The sequence below is a fragment of the Girardinichthys multiradiatus genome, chromosome 17 (genome assembly GCF_021462225.1).
Source record: "Girardinichthys multiradiatus isolate DD_20200921_A chromosome 17, DD_fGirMul_XY1, whole genome shotgun sequence".
NCBI lineage: Eukaryota > Metazoa > Chordata > Actinopteri > Cyprinodontiformes > Goodeidae > Girardinichthys > Girardinichthys multiradiatus.
In genome coordinates, this window is record NC_061809.1 from 12,749,293 (window position 1) to 12,772,367 (window position 23,075).

The 23,075-nt window shown below is 39.8% G+C and overlaps 1 long non-coding RNA gene across 1 annotated transcript in view; it reads right to left on the reverse strand.

Annotated features, from left to right (window-relative positions):
• Positions 1–4,961: 4,961 nt before the first annotated feature.
• Positions 4,962–23,075, reverse strand: part of LOC124883233 — a 115,019-nt gene continuing 96,905 nt past the window's right edge. The window contains exons 3-4 of the long non-coding RNA XR_007042122.1: positions 21,309–21,428; positions 4,962–5,156 (exon numbers count right to left, since the gene is read on the reverse strand). This is a non-coding gene — a long non-coding RNA (uncharacterized LOC124883233). The remainder of the gene's footprint in view (positions 5,157–21,308; positions 21,429–23,075) is intronic.

The following is a 23,075-nucleotide window of genomic DNA, read 5'->3' on the forward strand; positions in this document are numbered from 1 at the left end:
AGAATGAGCAGAGAAAGTATTTTTGTCAGTGGCTGCATGACATCACAGGGATCCCAACTGTGATGACTCCTTCCTGGACTGGACTAGAAGTAGGTTAGTGCTGTATTTAAAAGTGTTTAAAAGTCTCCTACCAGCATCTTCATTTGTACACAGTCAAGGGTTCATGTTTTATCCATGTTTTTTATCCATGGATGGGGCACAACACAACAATTATCTATCATTTTTATGTCTAGTCTATAAAGAAGGGTTGAAGACAAAGAAAACATCCAGGTGTGGCTAAGATATTGTGAAACCATGTTCAATAAAGCTATGTACAGTGAGGAGAACAAGTGTTTGATACACTGCCAATTTTGCTGGTATTCCCACAAACATTAATTTGCATTTTATTACAGGACATAAGTATTTGATCACATAACCAGTAAGAATCCCGTCTCTCACGGGCCTATTAGTTCTTTAAGAAGCCCTCCTGTTCTCCACTGATTACCTGTATTAACTGCACCTGTTTGAACTCGTTATCTGTATAAAATACACCTGTCCACCCACTTAAACAAACTCCAACCTCTCTACAATGGCCAAGACCAGAGAGCTGTGTAAGGACATCAAGGTTAAAATAGTAAATCTGCAAAAAGCTGGGATGCTACAGGAACATTGCCAAGCAGCTTGGTGAGAAGGCAAAAACTGTTGCTGCAATAGGGGATTTCAAATGAAGTCGCAATCACGTGACCACACTTCGCATTCGCCATCTTGGGTGGCAGCTGCCTCCTCTTTTTGTTGTTTTAGAGGGATCGGTAAAGCAAAATTCCAGACTATTTATTTAATTATGGGGAAAACTTGCTTAATTGTGGGTTGTGCTGCGCATGTTCGCCAAGACCAACGTTCATTCTATCGTCTGCCAGCCGTGATAGAAAATCAGTGTGAGAAAACAAAAACACTGAGTACACAACGTCGACTACTGTGGCTGAATCAGATATCCTTGGCGGATTTAGACGGCTTGAACCTCACTCACACCTGAGTGTGCAGTGAACATTTTGTGACAGGTAAGTAAATAATGCTCGTCTACATGTATTGTAATAATATTCTGGAAAGTAGTCTGTCAAGACCATGAGCTCAGCACTGCCACCCAGCAGTCTGTGCTGTGACATATGGATCCACCTTGTTTATGACTGCACTTTCTTGACGTGCATGGCCTTATCAGGAGGCTGTACCAACTCTAGATACTTATCCAAGGTCGAAAAAGTATTCAGTGTTGCAATGTTGTGAAAAGCGTGAAGCCATACGGTGACACCCAAGATGGCGGACTAGAAGTGTGGCTGCAACTTCAGTGACGTCAATACCCGACCCCCATGATAAGAAAATGGATGGAAGAAGTTCAAGATGACTGTCAATCTCCCTCGATCTGGGGCTCCATGCAAGGTCTCACCTTGTGGGGTATTAATGATCATGGGGAAGGTGAGGGATCAGCCCAGAATTACGCAGCAGGTCCTAGTCAATGACCTGAAGAGAGCTGGGACCACAGTCTCAAAGAAGACCATTGGTAACACACTAGACCGCCATAGATTAAAATCCCGCAGCGCACACGTCTCCCTGCTCAAGCCAGCGCATGTCCAGGTCCGTCTGAAGTTTGCAAATGACCATCTGGATGATCCAGAGGAGGAATGGGAGAAGGTCATGTGGTCTGATGAGACAAAGATAGCTTTTTGGTCTAAACTCCACTCGCCGTGTTTGGAGGAAGAAGGATGAGTACAACCCCAAAAACACCATCCCAACCGTGAAGCATGGAGGTGGAAACATCATTCTTTGGGGATGCTTTTCTGCAAAGGGGACAGGACGACTGCACCGTATTAAGGGGAGGATGGATGGGGCCATGCATCGCGAGATCTTAGCCAACAACCTCCTTCTGTCAGTAAGACCATTAAAGATGGGTCGTGGCTAGGTCTTCTAGCATGACAACGACTCGAGGCACAGAGTCACAGCAACTAAGGAGTGGCTCTGTAAAAAGCATCTCAAGGTCCTGAAGTGGCCTAGCCAGTCTCCAGACCTGAATCCAATAGAAAATCTTTGGGGGAGCTGAAAGTCCGTATTGCCCAGCAACAGCCCTGAAACCTGAAGGATCTGGAGAAGATCTGTATGGAGGAGTTGTCCAAAATCCCTGTTGCAGTGAGTGCAAACCTTGTCAAGAACTTCAGGAAACATCTTGTATCTGTAATTGCAAACAAAGGTTTCTGTACCAAATATAAAATTAAGTTTTTCTGATGTACTTATTCTTAATTAAAAATCACACAATGTGATTTTCTGGATTTTTGTTTTACATTCTGTCACTCAGAGTTGAAGAGTACCTATGATAAAAATTAAACACTTGCTTTGCAAGTGGAAAAACCTGCAAAATTGGCAGTGTATCAGATACTTGTTCTTCCCACTGTATGATAAAACTAAACTATGCTTGGCACAAAAAACAACACTGCACATCAAGAACTGCATACAACTGGATAAATGACATGGTAATTTATACTATACGGAATAAGCAATTGGATTTGTTTTTAATAATAATCTCCAGATATTAAATCTTTAAAAGACTTGCCATAGCCAAGTTCATTTAAAAGCAGGCTTAAAAAAGTGAATAGAGGCATTGACAGTGAAAAAAAAAAAAAAAAGAGTTGGACTGGAGTACATGGAGGAGACGAAAGGAGATGGGGTCCTTTGAAAAAGATGTGGGTGGTGGGAGGAGATACATCTTTGTAGTGTGTGTTCATCTTTAAAATTGTGTATAAACAGCAAAGGCTCGTGTTTATCAAGGTGAGCTTTCCCCCCTGCTCTGTGTTTCCTCCCTCCAACAGACTGTGACAGATCATATTAGAGGGTGTCTGCTGCCTTTCATTTCACACTACAAGCTGTGCGGCGATTGGATTTTGTGCAATTTACAGACAGGAAGTGGTCAGATGGTGAAGCGGTGGGGAAGTCTGTAAACAGCACAGTTGATACTGTTTGGTTATGTGATCTGACAAGCGTAAAAAGAAAGAAACGCACATCAATATGCAAGATGAGGGTGTGCTCTTAACTCGTAGGCATATCGTCTTGCTCCTGCTGGTGACAAGGTGTTTGTTGCCCACAGCTATAGCTGCGAGAAACATGTGGCATGATGGGAGCTGGATGACAAAAACGACAGGTAACAGAGCATCAGAGGGGAAAATGCAGAAGCCAGTTAAACCGCCACGGAGGAGAGAGCCAAGGTCCAATCTTATTCTTCTAAGAGGGGGGGAACATTTACTTTCACAGCACCGCTGCTCTCCTGCTGCAACCTGTCTAAGGAGGTCTCGCTCGTGCATGGATATAAATGGTTGAGCTGCGGGCAGGAAAGCTGTCAGTCATGGTTAAGAACCACTTTAACACACGTGAAGAGCTCTGAATTCCTTTGCACTCTGTTGTGTATTGATAAGATGGTATATGACATCCTTATGAAGAAATAACAGGCTTTATTGACGCAACCAGAAATACGCAACATCAACTCAAACTGAATGGAGTAAAAATGGTACCGAAGTATAAGTTTGACAGACCTGTCTGTTTACATTGATGTTTTTTGACAATTTATTTTTTCCAAAATCTATTTTCAGAAAAGCTTGGAATATTCTAAAGGGAAACAAATGCCTAATCTCAAGGAAGAATCCAAAATATTTCTACCCAATGATTTCAAAACTTTACAATCTTGTTAATCTGTCAACAGGACAAGTGGTAGTCATGCACTTCATAAATCTGGCCAGTATTTAAACCAATGCATGGCACTGTGTCACATGGTGGCAGCATTATGCTGTGGGATAGCTTTTCTTCAGTGGAGACAGGAAAGCTAGGTACAGTTGATGGCAGGAGAGACAGAATTAAATACAAGGCAGTTCTTGGAAAAAAAAAAAAAAACAGCTTCAAAATACCTTAGACTGGACTGGCAGTGCTCCTTTCAGCAGGACAAGGACCCTAAACATACAGCCAGAGCTACAGTGACAGCTGTCTGATTGAGTCACACAGCTGAATTCAGTTAATTCCAGTTACTTGATTTAACAAAAAGGGACAACTACTTTTTAACATAGGGCCAGATTGGATTTTATTGCCTTTTGCCCTCAACTGCAATCCTTATTCAAAAACTGATATTTATATCTATAAAAGTTTGTTTGATGATCTAAAACATTTAAGGGTGACAAACTAAAAGCAGATTAAACTTGTCTTTGATTGAGCACTTAAAACCTGTACGCTACATTGCGACTTGTGAAAGAAGCAATATCTATACACAAATGTTAATTTGATATGAATTTTTATGCACATAAGTATGGATGAGAATATTTGTGAAACTATTCAAAAATGCTTGTCAGGTCCCACACGGTGCTCTTTTTATAATGTTGTTCTGGGAATAAAATGTGACAAAACTAAATACTTGTTTGTTAAAGTAAGCAAGCTTCATCAAAGCCCATAAATCCTAAAAAAGATAAAAGCCAGGAAGCATATAATTTTGACAAGCAGATGCCCGACATAGTGTAAAAGGTTGGGGTCTGCATGTTTGCTGATGTGCTTGTAATCCCATTTCATGCTCTCCTGGAAAGGAGTCGCACCATCATCCCAAGGCATGACAATTCCACCTACAGGAGCGTATCAGCAACCCCCACAGCACCAGTATGACTGATGTGTTTATGCATTCTCTTATCATATTTACCCTTCTGTATCCTCACTGCAAAATACTCTACATTTACAGGGAGTGATTCAGAAGCCATCAACATCAGCAGAGCATTATTTGAAGTGTGGGTTAAGCTGCGCCACTGTTCCAATATCTTTCTTCATATAGCCAAGTAATGACAATGAGGGAGCAATATCCTGGTTAGAGAAGTGCATGCCACAGTTTGGACAGTGGAGTAACATTTCCTACTGTTGGCTGTTGTACGTAGGAGTAGAAGAATTCAATCACAACTACACATTCCCATCGGGGTGAAATCATAAAATGAATGGAAGTCTGGTCGCCATCCCTTACCTTGTGATAAGTGTGACTTTCAGCACCACTTGATAGCTCCAAAATATACAGCAAAGAGGTCAGCCTTCAGAAAGAGACAATGATTGAGGACGTATCAATGCCGGTTCAGGTGACGTTCTTTTTCTCTCCGTGTTTAATGCATGCTGCTACTCTGATGGAGAGGGAGATAGAAAGAGGATGAGATGGATGTAGGGTGAGATAAAGAAGTGGAGGGAAAAAAAAGGCTGTCCGCTGATACTGCTGCAAATTTTCCCCTGGCCAGATTTGACAAAAATAGATGATTTTTATTAACAGCCTTGGCTTTGTACCTTCCATCTCATATATCTCTCCTAACAGAGGAAGGCCATCTTTGTATGGGTTGCACTACTCTTACACTGAGCGCCGAGGGGTGGAGAGGAGTGAAGGGGTGGTGGGGGAAATTTAGGACTTAAGTGTTACACAGTGGCTTCCCATTTTTGTATTATACCAACACAAAGTAGTGCATAATTATGAAGAGGAAAGAAAATGATTTGTATTAAAAAATAAATTATGAAAGCTGAGTGTGCATTTATATCAAGCACCCATTTCCCCTTATATCCTTCAGAAGACACCTAATTAGTAAACAAGAAGGTACAATTTAAGTCCCACTGTTATGTGAAGGCTTCAGAGGTTTTTTAGAGAACATTAGTGAATGAACAAACAAAAAAGGCCTACGCACTTGCTTGGCACATCACTGAATGGCTTAGAATGGCTTAGATTAAAAGAATTTGACTTGGAGAACACAAAAAACCAAGCACCCTGTCACGCTCCTCATTTTCCACTCCAGCCTTCCTCTTTTTACATTTAGCTCAACTACCATTAGGTAAAAAACCCTTCAGGAAGGTGTCACTAAAAGGTGAAGCTGAGTCTTATTGTGTATTTGTATCTCATACATTTGTACGTACCAACCCCAGGACCACACAACTATAGTCGGCAGGTTAATATTATAGTGTAAGCATTTTTCCTCAAGTGAGACTAATGTTTTTGAACATGGTCCCCCAACAGATAAACCAACCTTGGTAAAGCCCATTCCTGCTTACACTGAGCTTTGGAACACTTAAAATAATATTAATCTATAAATGGACAACAGCCAATGACCTGGTATCAGCTAAGTCCCAAAGAAATCTAAGGTTTGCACGAGGCTTAGTTGGGATGTCCAAGGGCCATAGAAAGGACAACTTATTATGTGTAGAATTTTCACCTAATATGAAGTGCCTGTTTGACTTATATGAGATTGACTAAAAAAACAGCTGGCATGCTGGAAGACCTACTAGTTGTTAATATTCAAGCACTGGGTGGCAAAGGGCATAATGCGCCCCCTGGTGAGGTCTAGTGGCATGACTTGCACTTCTTAAAAAATATATTCGTTGAGAAAATATTGCTATCTTTATTGTCGATGTTCTGTACCAGAATATATGAAGATTTTAAACATTTGCTAATAATCCAGTGTTGCCCCTCTCCAACATGCATATTACTGGTCAGCTGGCTGAAAAAAAGAGTATTACACTTTTCTCTCATCTACAAAAAGAGACAAAACTGGGTGTCTGGTGATGAAGAACAGACTTTCATTATTTATTGTCAGGATTTGTGATTTTGGAGGCCCAAAATGCAGACAGGAGAAAGGCAAAATCATATGTGGATGTCATGTAAAGAAAGGGCAAACAAAACCTAGAGTTATCACATTGGGCAACAACCAGGAAAAGAGTTTACATAGAGTCTGACAGAAAGGTCCAGCAAGGAGAGACTGAAAACAAAGAGCCTAAATACTGGACTGATTATAAGTGGAGCAAGGAACAGGAGACTGAATAACTGAATGTACAGCCGCTTTGTAAGGACCTAAAACTGATAAACTGAGGAAAGACCAGTCTAAAAATTAATAATGTTGTTGAGTTGGCTCTTATTTTCTTAGTGCTGCATGGTCCTTCACGTCCTACAGACATTTCACATCAGAACAAGATAGTCCCACTGCTGAGCTCTGTGGAAGCCCTGTAGGATTGCCATCAGAGAACGAGTAAGGGGACAGGCTTGGGCTTGTGTTGATCAATAACTACTCCCTTCCACCCACACTGTCAGTCACCTTCATCTCTGAGAAAACAACAAGAACAGATAGCAGCGCCTGGATTTTGTTGCTTCCACTGATGGGTAATGGGTGATAATGTCGCCTTGGAAACTGTTTCGCTGTGTATACACACCATAAGGGTCTTCAGTATGAGCTATTCTTATTGTAAGCCTGGATGTGTTCTTTTTTTATTGGCAGATAGTCACTGTAAACACCCTCCTATTGCTCAAACTGGCAGCAGAGTAAATAAATGCATAAAATGACAATCAACAGTGTATTCTTCAACAAAAGCACTCATCTGCCAGAAGAAAATGCTAAATTAATGAGGATTCTATTGGAGGAATATGAGCCACATAAATCAGCCAGTCCTTCTGTCCACCCTCTGCCAACACTGCAAAATACCTATGTGTCCAGCAGCTCTCGTTTTACAGTGCCTTGCAAAAGTCTTCACATCTCTTAAAATACTTGAGACTGTGTCATACATAAAACACACTTAAAACTGAACTACGTCATCTATTGTACATAATTCTTGTTCAACTATCATTGTTTTATGAAATAAAGTATATCATATTATATAGATAATGACATTATGGGTCAGTTAGCATATTGATGGTTTGTCCACTATGTGCAATCTAACCTTTTCCAGCTTATTTACATCTGCTTATATCTCTCATTTTGCCAACACATACTGTATTGTATTGTGGCCAGTCTCTCAAAGCAGCTTTCTTTCACCTTTTGTTTTGTTTTAGTTGTCAGAAACAAATTGTGAAGTTGTACAGAGAATTGTCCATTAAGACTGTAATCAAGGTTTGTGTTCCTCCTTAATAAAACCCTGACTCTCTTCAAAAAGCTCCCCAAAAAGTCTTTAAATATCTGTGCTGTTATATCAGCTATAGTCACCTCTGTGATGCTCAAAAAGCAAAAATAGATGTGAATGCATTGCAAACTGCAAACTCAATTATTCTGTGACTGCTCTGGAGGCAAACTGTCAGTCACTGCCTGTATCTAATTCTCACACAACAACAACAAAGACCAGGTCCAGTTTAGATGATTGGGCAACTGGGCAACAAGCCTGCAGTTTGCTTTGTTACATTTAAAGTGAAGAGAAAGCCCTTAAAGTCAGGTATAAAGAGAGTGGAGAAGCATAAATTATCAATATCAGGAGACACAAAACCTGTGCCCTTTTTATGCATGCAGTACTGACTTGGGTCAAATGTTTTCAATGTCTGAATCAAAAACAAATCAAAACAAACAAACAAACAAAAAAAAAAAAAAACGACATGATGCAACCATCCCCGTACTTTCAGACAAGGACGTTTGTTTTTAGGCTTGCAATCCCCCTTTCATCTAAATTTAGCAATGGTCAATGCAACCAAAAACATCAACACTATAAGTTTTATTATAACATAGAACATTTCTCCATATTTGGGCATCTGAAAATTCTGCCTAAGGATGAACAACACTTGTAGAGTACGAAACAGTATGTTTGAGACGTGCCTTCTAATACATCCACAGTTGGGTCTCCAGTGATCTCAAATGTTTTAAAGACATAGTAATCTTAGTGTTTTTCAAATACAGAAGTTTACAAACTTAAAAAAATAAAAATAAAAATAGTTTCTCAAAAATGTATCTATTATTCTGATATTTAGCACGCAGAAATAATTTTGGAAAACCTAACTGACCTAAAACAAGAAAAGCTTTGTCTGATTACATGTCAGTCATTGAGGGAGGAAAGGGTTATGTTTCTTTTCATAGTGCATGGAAGTATTTGGTTTTAACTGTGTGAGCAACAGCCCAAACCATGTCTAGATTTAAACACACATGCATGAAAACTCAGCAGTCACCAAACACTTACCTTTTAAGGTAAATGTTAGAACTTTTTTCAACATTAGGAAGCCAATGTTTGTCCCTACAGTTTTAATTTATTTCTAAATGGAGCTCAACTTCACGACATTAGGGAAAGCAGTGCACATTTCATGTTTATCATTTAAAAAACAGCAATGCATAACAAAGAGGATGATTAAGGTCAAAGCATATTTTAGGTGTTAGATTGCTGTCAACTACGGTAAAGCTTGGGGGACGGGCTGCTGTCAGTCTGTGATGAGCACTCAGAGTTCCAACCGCAGGTTCTGTGTGTTCTAGCTCGCTGTAAGCAAAGAGAGCTTTTAGCTACCAGCCTGTCAGGCAGATAAGTGAAGACCAGGGCACCTTGGTTTGAGCTGACAACATAATATGCCCTTTGAGCAAATGTGGAAGGCTCTAGAAAGAAAGGCCCTTGATACAAATGAGCTCCTAAAATGGGTGGCAAATAAGAATAACTTTGGAAGTGACAAAGGATGCTTAAATTTACCAGGTAAAAAAATATGTTCACCACCAAAGGCCTCAACTCAAATTAACAACATATTACATGTTTCTACCTTACAGTGTCACAGCAAGTAGAAATCAGCACAAATATTGGACAGCTTGTTGCACCGAGCTATCTTCAGAGTCTTCTCAAAACCACATTGAAATTATAAATGAAAAACAAAAAAACATGAACGTTTAATTGTTTCCCAAAGCCTGTAGGAAGAAAAACCAAAAATATTGACACACTAAAAAAGCTTTCATTACAAACCTTTTAATGTCTTTTTTTTCTAGTTTTGATGTAACCATCCAGTATCATCTTTGGGAACCATCACAGATGCCACCTCAAGACTCACATCCAACTCTTTTCCACCATGAAAACGATTACACTGTAAATATAGCTTTGACTTCTACTTGATCTAGCTCTCAGAACACAATTGTCATTAGAAGAAAGTAGATTTTTTTGTGAACCATTTATGTGATGATTTTGAAATATCGTTTGGACCATTATCTTGTTTAAACACCCAATCACTATCCCTTTTCAGGTTTCAAGTAGAGTTCATCACAATTTTATTTAAAATGTCCTGGCATTTCAAAGAGTTTATTATGCCATTTACTCCAACAAGTTTTCCAAGGCCTACAGCATTTGAAAACCTCTCTGTACTTTACAGTGAGGATAAGGTTCTTTGCCACATATTCATCCCTTTTTTCTAAGAGCAATTGAAGTCCATCATCTGACCAAACTATATGGTTCCAGCAAAAGTCACAGCAGCAATTAGGATAAAAGAAAATGCTTTTTTCATCAGATATGTCTATCAAACAAATGGTTGTCATGTAGATGGCATCTATTTGTTGTTATAGAGACCCTAAAAACAGTGTGTTGCAGTTCTCTGACTGTGAAACATGGAGTTTTTTCTTCACCTTCCTTACCATCCATCTGAATGGTGACAGGTATACTTGGATCCTTGGTTCAACCTTGTTTTTCACAGTTCCAGTTGTTTTAAATGTTTTAGTTATTGCTCTAACTTTAGACCTGGAGAATTTTTTCTTGTAGTTATTTCCTGACTTGACTGGTGTCCTCTTTTCTTTTCAATTTTAAAGAGTGACGACAAGTTATCCTGGTCTAAGGACCACTGATGACTAAGTTCTAGTCCTCTAACTGTTCACCAGATTTTTATTTAAGACCTCCTAGTATTTTAAAGTGTTTATGATTCAATCAACTTAAGGTTTCCAGAGATTTTGGGAGACAGAAAGGTCCACAGCATCACAGATCCTTTACCATACTAAACAGTAGGTATGAAGTGCTTTCCTACATATTTATCATTTCTTTGATGCCAAATCAACCTGGAATGTTGCAAAAAAAAAAAAAAAAAAACTCTTAAGGCACACCGTTTCAAATAAGAATCCATTTGTGTATTTCCATGTTTCTGAAGGTAGAACAGAAAAGTCATTTTCCTGTTGACATGTAGATAACATTTGTGGTTGCAAGGTAAAATTGTTGCTGATCCAGCCAACTGGCTAGTGGTTAAACAAAACACTGGCCTGTGTTATTTTATTTATACTCCTAGAAAACATGAAGTTGTAGATTTCTAAATGTAAGCTCCTGGACACTCTGTTCAACACTACAGTATAAATTAAACAAATCCTTCCATCACATTTATTTCAGAGTTTGCTACATTAGCAATAAATTTGGCAGTGGTGATTTTCTTAAAAATGAACAAACCACTGGATTTTGTTACCACTGAATGTTCTCAAATGAAATGTTGGATATTTTTTAAATATTTTTTGCTGCTGCAATAAAAGGTTTATTTATTTAATACTTTCTTAAACAACTTCACCAGGGTGTCAAAAATGTGTAAAAGGGGTTCCCCTGAGAAAACTTTGTTGCTCAACTCATCACACAGCAGCAGATTTACAGGTTCAGCAAGGTTTGCAAGATTTGAGCTGATGGAACTATCAGATTATTCTTGAAATGCTTTACTCTCAGACTGGTACAAACTCCTTAAACCTATATCTGCGTTCAATTACCCTCCGAAAACCACTGATGTTTTATGCAAGGTTCATGGAGAAATAGTTTCCAAGTGACAAGGTGTTAAACAAAAGCAAATGCTTTCTTTTTATTTGAATTTTCATAGACAGTTGCAACTAACAAAATCGGAAGTCCTTTAGTACTCAAAGAGACATCTGTGTTCTGAAGTCGTTAATTTTTCCAGTAACATCTGGCTTGTCAGCACTGGTACAGTGTGACATTATCATGGTGAAGACAAGGTACTGTACCACTGTCAGTATCAATGCAGAACAAATTTGGAGTAGAACATCCAGCAAAGTTTTAATTCATGTCTATCCTCTCTGTCTGCTCACAAAGTAAACTACACTTTTCAGGGATGTACCAGGAATGTATCCCAAGCTCACCCTGTCTGTTGCTCATTGACACTTTGGATAGACACCAGACAGATGCTTCATTAAGCAGGCAAGGTCATACTTTGGCAATCATGTGCAAGCAGTAATTTTCACAGCTACATTACACACCTTCAGTAGTGGATTTTAAAGGTGTCCGATCACCTAACGCTTTGCAAAGAATTTACACCCATTTTCACATTTTACAAATAAATTTATTTTATATGTATTTTATGTGATGGCCAACAGAAAGTACCAAATAACTGTAAACTGGAGGAAGGTGATACATGATTTTCAAATCTTTTCAAAAGTAAAAACCTGAAGAGTGTGACATGCAGTTGTATTTACACACCTGATTAATACCTTCGGAAGTCCCCAAATTAGTAAAATAAGTTTGTCTATGTATAAGTTATTCTCAGAATACTGATTAAAAATGCTGGAACTGCACTCCAGCCTGAACAAACTTTCCAAAAACGGTGGCAGCAGAATGTGGTAATACTTTTGAGCAGGGACAGGGAAGCTGTTAGAGCCTGCAAAAGACTTAAAACTGAGTCAGAGGATCACCTTTTAACAGATCACCCAAAACAGCAGGAGTTAAAGTATATTCATGTGTTGGAATTGCCTAGTCAAAGTCCAGCAGTGAATACATGAGAAGACTTGAAAACTGATTTTCACAGATGCTTTCCATTGGACTGAGCTTGAGCTGCTTTGCAAGAACGAACAGGCTAAAGAAAAACTCATGCAAAAAGGTCAAGGGCTATAGATATGAAGGAATAAAATGTAGGAGTACAATACTTTAGAATTTAGTGACATTACACGCCATTTAAAAGATCCACATGCTTAAGCTCCAGACCATCTTAGAGTCACCTAAAAGTATTTAATGATTAAATACACTGTTGTACATACTGTTTCTAATAGCTGTGTTGAATATGTATAAGCTAAAAACAAAGTCTTCACTGGCAATTCTATTATTTTAATCAGGGCGTCTTAAATTAATTAGCACATGTTTAAAAACATAGACGTTAGAGGCACAGAGCGGAACCCCCTGTTGTTTTTAATAAGAGCCAGGTTGTACAGAACTCATCCATAATGAAGGCAAAAGAAATGAACATTTGCTCCCTTTGTGATGTGCATGGAAATAGATTGCATACCTTTAACAAAAGTCTGACTTCTAATTAATGCAAAAAAATGCACACCTTTTATTTCTGTCTACCTCTTTTATGGTATTTGGAACATTTAGCAGACTTATTAGTAATGATGTTTAAGTAGCGTATCAGGCCAGAAGAAAATAAAATAAAGCCAGAAATGTCAGGGAGATGGCAAGTCAATGGTGCCAAGTAAAAGCCTCAAGGACCAATTACTGAATTGGTCCTCAAGCACACACACACATTTTTGAAGGCAGATCAACACACCTACTGGCTCCGAGGTCTTCAGTTTCTTTGGGCTACTGTGTAGCCAAACTGCCAGAAGCAGAGTTTCTGCAGGCATTGGTGCTGCACTCAGATCTGGTTTGAACAGGCCTTACTGAACCAAATGGCCACCCAAAATATTTTTAAACCACCTGCCAACACCCAGCTGCCTGATAAGGGTTTCACTGCTGAGAGAACAGTTACGTTCTCCAATTTGGTTGAATTCACATTGTGTGGATAGCTGGTAATGCCCCCCTCGTGCTTCCTAGTTCCTATTATGGGATTCTTTTTGAGGCTTATGCGACCCAGTCTTTCTTTTCACTCAAGGACAGGAAGGAATAACAAAGGGTGGCAACAAAGGAGACAAACGACAATGGCTTAAATACTAAAGGCTAAAATGGGCTGAGATGGAGGAATGAAAAATACAAAGTGGAGTGAGGTTGAAAGGAGGAATTAGGAAAGAACAGAGGATAACAAATGGATTCCTCACTGTCCATTATACCAGCTGTGTTGTGCTGTAGTGCCACAACCCAAGTGCCCTTTTTATTTCAGGCATAATTACAGGTCCTTCTCAAAATATTAGCATATTGTGATAAAGTTCATTATTTTCCATAATGTAATGATCAAAATTTAACATTCATATATTTTAGATTCATTGCACACTAACTGAAATATTTCAGGTCTTTTATTGTCTTAATACGGATAATTTTGGCATACAGCTCATGAAAACCCAAAATTCCTATCTCACAAAATTAGCATATCATTAAAAGGGTCTCTAAACGAGCTATGAACCTAATCATCTGAATCAACGAGTTAACTCTAAACACCTGCAAAAGATTCCTGAGGCCTTTAAAACTCCCAGCCTGGTTCATCACTCAAAACCCCAATCATGGGTAAGACTGCCGACCTGACTGCTGTCCAGAAGGCCACTATTGACACCCTCAAGCAAGAGGGTAAGACACAGAAAGAAATTTCTGAACGAATAGGCTGTTCCCAGAGTGCTGTATCAAGGCACCTCAGTGGGAAGTCTGTGGGAAGGAAAAAGTGTGGCAGAAAACGCTGCACAACGAGAAGAGGTGACCGGACCCTGAGGAAGATTCTGGAGAAGGGCCGATTCCAGACCTTGGGGGACCTGCGGAAGCAGTGGACTGAGTCTGGAGTAGAAACATCCAGAGCCACCGTGCACAGGCGTGTGCAGGAAATGGGCTACAGGTGCTGCATTCCCCAGGTCAAGCCACTTTTGAACCAGAAACAGCGGCAGAAGCGCCTGACCTGGGCTACAGAGAAGCAGCACTGGACTGTTGCTCAGTGGTCCAAAGAACTTTTTTCAGATGAAAGCAAATTCTGCATGTCATTCGGAAATCAAGGTGCCAGAGTCTGGAGGAAGACTGGGGAGAAGGAAATGCCAAAATGCCAGAAGTCCAGTGTCAAGTACCCACAGTCAGTGATGGTCTGGGCTGCCTTGTCAGCTGCTGGTGTTGGTCCACTGTGTTTTATCATGGGCAGGGTCAATGCAGCTAGCTATCAGGAGATTTTGGAGCACTTCATGCTTCCATCTGCTGAAAAGCTTTATGGAGATGAAGATTTCATTTTTCAGCACGACCTGGCACCTGCTCACAGTGCCAAAACCACTGGTAAATGGTTTACTGACCATTTTATCACTGTGCTTAATTGGCCTGCCAACTCTTCTGACCTGAACCCCATAGAGAATCTGTGGGATATTGTGAAGAGAACGTTGAGAGACTCAAGACCCAACACTCTGGATGAGCTAAAGGCTGCTATCGAAGCATCCTGGGCCTCCATAAGACCTCAGCAGTGCCACAGGCTGATTGCCTCCATGCCACGCCGCATTGAAGCAGTCATTTCTGCAAAAGGATTCCCGACCAAGTATTGAGTGCATAACTGTATATGATTATTTGAAGGTTGATATTTTTTGTATTAAAAACACTTTTCTTTTATTGGTCGGATGAAATATGCTAATTCTGTGAGATAGGAATTTTGGGTTTTCATGAGCTGTATGCCACAATCATCCGTATTAAGACAATCAAAGACCTGAAATATTTCAGTTAGTGTGCAATGAATCTAAAATATATGAATGTTAAATTTTCATCATTACATTATGGAAAATAATGAACTTTATCACAATATGCTAATATTTTGAGAAGGACCTGTATATGGCAGCAAGAACCTGCTGATGCCTAGCACGACGTAAAATCGACAGCTGATAGATTTAAAAGATAAATGTTACTTTGAGGCATGTAGACAGTTTTAAAGCTTTATTTGTATTCCAATAAGCTATCCTATCAAAAGCTCAGCCAACTTCTCACTCTTCATCTGTACTGCTACCTTACTCTGCCTGCTAACTGAACAACTTTATCCAAACCATTTTGGACTCAGTGGTAGTTTATATTACTGTGCCCCTATCGACAACACCCAATGATTCAGTTATGAATATTTAGGCTTACAACATTTCCAGCATTTCCCATTAAAAGTTTGAAACTTTTAATGGGAATCAACTGGAATTTATGTGAAGTAATAGAAATTTATGGGAATAACCTGGAAGAAAAAATAATAATGCTAATCTTAACTAAACAACCAGATTTCATGCAAGTACAATTAAATGTGTCTGTGCTATTCCTCAGTCACATGCACAAAGCACACTACTTACTGCAGGGTTATTTAAGCAATGCCCCCTACATGCATTATTCATTCCCCCACCAAATCCAAAGATTTTCTTCTACAACCATGGACAACTGAGGTCAAATGTTTTGAGTTCTGAGCAAAAGACTATTCAAGCCACACATTTGAGCCAGTCGACTGCATGAATCAAAATAAGTTTAGATTATATTATTGGTTAAATGCATGGTGGTAATGTTTATCTTGCAAATATCACATGTTTGTGCATGTGAAAAACAAAATTGTTCCAGTTATGTATGATACAGTTTAATAAATAACCACCAATTTCCAGTTTGTTTCCATCATTTCTATTGCAACATTTCCAATTCATACTATTTCAGAAATATGGAAGGTTTCTAGACGTTTTTCATCACTTTGCCTGTGAGGTCTCAGATATCTGGTAAAACAGTCCTATTAAGCATTTATGCTTGTGAAGAAATGCTGCAAAGACTGTGGCTCCCATATACAATACTATTAAAATGTTTTTAAACAGATATTAATTTCCTCTGTGAAAAACAAAACACAAAAATGTGTCTACGTCTGTGGGTTTTCAATCCAAACCAGTAAGATCTGTGCTCTTCTAGCAGGTGCTGATATTGTTGATACTGTACATGAGCGTAATTTACAGTGGTTAGGGGGGTTATGACCCCCCCCAAAAAATCTGATCAAGTCAATATGACCCCCCCCCAATATAATATCACTGCGATCTACAAATAACGCATAAATAACGTGTTGATTTTCTTTTGTTTTCATTTGCCAGCAAAATAACACCATCTAGTAATGTAACCCCCCTTCCTCTTCCCAAAAACTTGGCATCACCCAACCCGCTTTCTCCAGTAAGCATTCACTGTTTGCTGTACTTTTGAATCAGTCACTGGTGAGAGTGGTTGTACTCTCAAAAAAAAGCAGACAGACAACGATTTTCCATTGTTAGTCGACAACACCACCTTGTAAATATAGCGAAAATCAAAATGAGGTAAATATACACTCACCGGCCACTTTATTAGCTACACCTGTCCAACTGCTCATTCACGCAAATTTCCAATCAGCAAATCACATGACAGCATCTCAATGCATTTAGGCATGTAGACATGGTCAAGACGATCTGCTGAAGTTCAAACCGAGCATCAGAATGGGGAAGAAAGGTGATTTAAGTGACTTTGAACGTGGAATGGTTATTGATGCCAAATGGGCTGGTCAGAAACTGTTGATCTACTAGGACTTTCATGCACTACCATATCTAGGATTTACAGAGAATGGTCCGAAAAAGAGAAAATATCCAGTGAGCGGCAGTTCTGTGGGCGCAAATGCCTTGTTGATGCCAGAGGTCAGACGAGAATTGCCAGACTGGTTCGAGCTGATAGAAAGGCAACAGTAACTCAAATAATCACTCGTTACAACCACGGCATGCAGAAGAGCATCTCTGAACTCACAACACGTCGAACCTTGAGGCGGATGGGCTACAGCAGCAGAAGACTACACCCGGTGCCACTCCTGTCAGCTAAGAACAGGAAACTGAGGCTACGATTCGCACAGGCTCACCAAAATTGGACAATAGAAGATTAGAAAAATGTTTCCTGGTCTGATGAGTCTCGATTTCTGCTGCGACATTCAGATGGTAGGGTCAGAATTTGGCGTCAACAACATGAAAGCATGGTTGGTGGTGGTGGTGTAATAGTGTGGGGGATATTTGCTTGGCACACTTTGGGCCCCTTAGTACCAATTGAGCATCGTGTCAACGCCACAGCCTACCCGAGTATTGTTGCTGACCATGTCCATCCCTTTATGACCACAGTGTACCCATCTTCTGATGGTTACTTCCAGCAGAATAATACGCCATGTCATAAAGCACGAGTCATCTCAGACTGGTTCCTTGAACATGACAATAAGTTCAATGTACTCAAATGGCCTCCAGAGTCACCAGATCTCAATTCAATAGAGCACCTTTAAGATGTGGTGGAACGGGAGATTCGCATCATGGATGTGCAGCCGACAAACCTGCAGCATCTGTGTGATGCTATCATGTCAATATGGACCAACCTCTCTGAGGAATGTCTCCAGTACCTTGTTGACTCTATGCCACTTAGGATTAAGGCGGTTCTGAAGGTTAAAGGGGGTCCAACCCGGTACTAGCAAGGTGTACCTAATAAAGTGGCCGGTGAGTGTATATGTATTGTTAAGTTAGTTTTCACCACACGCCTGTACACGCAGACACACTGAATGGCGGCGCATGAAGACTAGCTTCGAAATACAGTCGTACCCAGGTGCTTTGTTATACCTGTCACCTGGACCTCTGGGGCTGAAGCTCCAGATGTTTTCAGAACAGCCCCGAATCTCATGAAAGAAGACATTTAGGAGTTCATGTCTGTTCAAAAGATGCATTAAGCCCCAAAATGACAGAGTTCACATTTTTATTAAAAACAATAAGATTAATTTCTATTGTGTTCCATATAATCATTCCCCGCTCTACCAAACTTGACAACGAGTCTAAAGGAAAAGGCAAAAAGTGTGCACACGGAGTACAGCGACTGCGCAACTACGTGCACAGGCTCAGGCGGACTCGCAATTTGTCCATTCTGGACAAGTCCAGAAGCGTCGGCCTGCCTCATTAATCACTCGAAAAGTTACACTGAGTGCATCAAACAGGGCTACAATAGGAGAGACAGCTCATTTCAGAGCAGCCACAGAGCCAACCAGACAGTGGGAGCCTGGTGGGTGTGTTCGCCCAGGAACAGGTGGAAGGAGAGCGGCTTAACCCAGACTCAAGTTAGTGTTCAACCTGAGAGGTGGCTCAGAATGGGCTAATTGTAAGCTAGCGCTAATCACTGATTCACCCAGCAAGACATGAGGTGGAGGTTCACTAATGAGTATCATCAGGGTCATGATGAGGGACTTTCACCTGAGCTACAGGTAAAGTTGGATGGCCTGGACGTGATAGAAAACAGTAGAACCCTCTCTGTGAGCTGGATCTGCATTATGATGTGAAAAATAACTGATCTTTAGTCAAAAGGTTCATGAAAGGAGGAACATATTTTAATGAAATGTTGGGATAGCTCACAACAAAATTAAAATAAATAAATGTGTTTTTAGGGGGTTACCATTCCATTAAATTTAAGAAAAACAATGTTTTTTTTACCAGTTTTCTTTTTAGAAATGTAAGAAATTATGACAATGGAGCCTCAGATGTGGGAGAGAGAGTAAAATTTTAAAATCTCCTTTACTTAGATGAGAAAAGAAGCACAGTTATTTGAGCCACAGTAGACAGTTTCTCTAAGTTTAAGAACAACTTAAGTCAGATAGACTGAGTAGAAAGATGTTTCTAAATATCACAAAATGTGTCATTATCTGCTTCAGCCAAATGTTTTTTTTCATCAGTTGTAAACTGTTAATCTTCATCCTTCACTTAAGTTACTAACAAAAAATTAAAACCAAGTCAAATTATTATGAAGCTTTTGAAACACCACCATGCAGCATTCATGAATATGAAGGTGCTCTAAAAATGTTAAATATTTGGTTCTGTGTTAGAAAAAAGATGAAGTAAAAGTAAGCTTTTTATTAATTGCTGAAGTGATGTGGAACAGAAAAATTGCAGAGTAAATACAAAGAAAACAGGAAAGTTACATAAATCACAGTAAAAGCATTTGAATTAATTTCTAAAACAGGAACGCAAAATTAGCCTGGCTCCTTTTACAAAAGTGAATGATTCAATAAAAAAAAACAATTAGGCAGAGAGCTTAACCCTCCCAATGCTAGACCCAAAATTACACCCCTGATATTGTATCAACTACTTTAAAATGTAAAAGAACATCCTGAATATTGCCAAAACAGAGATGGGTAGAGTACTCATGTAAGAGTAAAAAACTATTTGGTAAAGTACTGTGTGACTGAGTAACTTCATTATCTTTAAATCTAGAGTTTAAAATAAATATATTCATGAAAAAGCATTACAGCTGTTGGGAGAAAACATAAGAACAACTTCTCTATTGTTGTGATTTTTAGCACAGAATGTGATCGGGTATGTGGAGAGAGGGCCTGTGTGGGTTTGTTTCCACTACAGGATCCTTTTAAAGTCACCAGGGTATTTGTCTGGGTGGCCCCCTTTTGTAACACTGCAAGAACCAGTTCCAGAGGTACAAACTTTCTGATAGACCACGAACTAACAGTGGAACTTGTGATTGGGTGTGAAAAATGCTTATCACTGGTTGAACATTTACTGCATTTTATTTCAGTCTTCTCCCAGTTTAAACTTGTAGTTATTTTTTGTCAACTTTTGTTAACTCAGTGGTAAAGAAAAATCTAATGAATTAATGAAACCCACAGTTCAGCTTTTGTTCACTTCTTTAGAAGACTGGAGGAGTAACCCTCTAGTCAAAACAATTTTTTTAGATTCAAACAATTTATACATCTAAATATACACTGTTTCATCCTCAAAATGTATATTTTGTGGCCTTTTGGAAGTCAATGTAACTTTTCATCAATTGCATGGCTGTATTCTTTGAGTCAAGTCTAGATTCTGTGTTATATCTTATATCAGATCAAATCTTATTTATTCCTATCTTGATTTGAAGTTGTATAGGTGGATCAAAAGAAGAAATTTTTAGGTCAAAAACAGGGCCCTCAGAACAGCTGGGGGCAGTTATGCCAGAAAAAGAAAGCAAAGTCTGATGCAATTACCTTATACTGAAGTTGAAGAAGACACGTTTTAAGAAATGTTTGAAAAATGTCCTAAACAGTATCTGAATAGCAAGAAAAGACACATGGCAGTCCTTCTCCTAAAGTTTTCTTACTCTGAATTCACCCTCAAGGTGACAACCGAGCAATCTGTCAGCATGTTTCAGAAGAAAGGCATTTATGCCAGGGGTTTTCATTTTGTTGTAAGACGTTGACCCTTCTCTTTTCATTTAAATATCACATGAAGGCTGTCTCTTGCTCGCGAGAGAGACAGCAGGATTTTTCTTCTAATTTGTCATTCATTTGACTGATCGTTCATCCCCATTTCACTGCCTTTCACAAGTATGCACATGCAGGGCATTTATTGGGATTTTAAGTGATTGAACACAAAGTAATGCATGATTGTGAAATGAAAAGGACACATGGTTTTCTAAATAGTTTTTTTTTTATCAAAAATGGAGGGTGATGTGGTGTGCATTTGATTCCCCTAAATTAAATCTAGTGCATCTATTGCTCTCAGAAGTCCACTGATTGGTAACAGAGTCCACCTTTGTGTAATTTATTCTTAGTATAAATCCAGCTGTTTTGTGAAGGCTTTAGAGGTTTGTTATAGAATATTTCGAAGACCAAAAAACGCACCAGGGTTAGGTTCTAAAGCAATATCCCAAGCTTTAAACACTGTTTAATCTATCATTCAGAAATGAAGAGTATGGCACTACTGCAAACTTACCAAGACATAGATGTCCATATAGGCAAGCCCAGGCAAGGAGAGCATTAATCAGAGAAGCAGCCAAGAACACAAGCGCCACTTTGGAGGGGCTGCAGAGGTCTGCCACTCATGTGAAGGAACCTGTTAACAGAAAAATTGTTGGTGATGAAGTTCACAAATCTGACCTTTCTGAAAGAGTAGTGAAGAAGAATGCTATTGTTGAAAGAAACCAAGAACACAAGAATACAGGAGATACGACAAACAAGTGGAAGGAAACGGTCTGGTTTGATGACACCAAAATTTAACTTTGCCTATATCACATCATAGACCCACAGTAAAATCTAGAGATGGCAGAATCAGGCTTTGAGGCTTCAACTGCAACACACCCACTGCATGTTTTAGTTCAGAACAAGCTGCAAGAACTTCCAAACCACAGCTGGAAGAACACAATGCTGACATTCTATTCTTGCAGAGTACAAGTCCTTCTCAAATTATTAGCATATTGTGATAAAGTTTATTATTTTCCATAATGTAATGATGAAAATTTAACATTCATATATTTTAGATTCATTGCACACTAACTGAAATATTTCAGGTCTTTTATTACCTTAATACGGATGATTTTGGCATACAGCTCATGAAAACCCAAAATTCCTATCTCACAAAATTAGCATATTTCATCCGACCAATCAAAGAAAAATGTTTTTTATACAAAAAACGTCAACCTTCAAATAATCATGTACAGTTATGCACTCAATACATGGTCGGGAATCCTTTTGCAGAAATGACTCCTTCAATGCGGCGTGGCATGGAGGCAATCAGCCTGTGGCACTGCTGAGGTCTTATGGAGGCCCAGGATGCTTCGATAGCGGCCTTTAGCTCATCCAGAGTGTTGGGTCTTGAGTCTCTCAACGTTCTCTTCACAATATCCCACAGATTCTCTATGGGGTTCAGGTCAGGAGAGTTGGCAGGCCAATTGAGCACAGTGATACCATGGTCAGTAAACCATTTACCAGTGGTTTTGGCACTGTGAGCAGGTGCCAGGTCGTGCTGAAAAATGAAATCTTCATCTCCATAAAGCTTTTCAGCAGATGGAAGCATGAAGTGCTCCAAAATCTCCTGATAGCTAGCTGCATTGACCCTGCCCTTGATAAAACACAGTGGACCAACACCAGCAGCTGACACAGCACCCCAGACCATCACTGACTGTGGGTACTTGACATTGGACTTCTGGCATTTCCTTCTCCCCAGTCTTCCTCCAGACTCTGGCACCTTGATTTCCGAATGACATGCAGAATTTGCTTTCATCCGAAAAAAGTACTTTGGACCACTGAGCAACAGTCCAGTGCTGCTTCTCTGTAGCCCAGGTCAGGCGCTTCTGCCGCTGTTTCTGGTTCAAAAGTGGCTTGACCTGGGGAATGCGGCACCTGTAGCCCATTTCCTGCACACGCCTGTGCACGGTGGCTCTGGATGTTTCCACTCCAGACTCAGTCCACTGCTTCCGCAGGTCCCCCAAGGTCTGGAATCGGCCCTTCTCCACAATCTTCCTCAGGGTCCGGTCACCTCTTCTCGTTGTGCAGCGTTTTCTGCCACACTTTTTCCTTCCCACAGACTTCCCACTGAGGTGCCTTGATACAGCACTCTGGGAACAGCCTATTTGTTCAGAAATTTCTTTCTGTGTCTTACCCTCTTGCTTGAGGGTGTCAATAGTGGCCTTCTGGACAGCAGTCAGGTCGGTAGTCTTACCCATGATTGGGGTTTTGAGTGATGAACCAGGCTGTGAGTTTT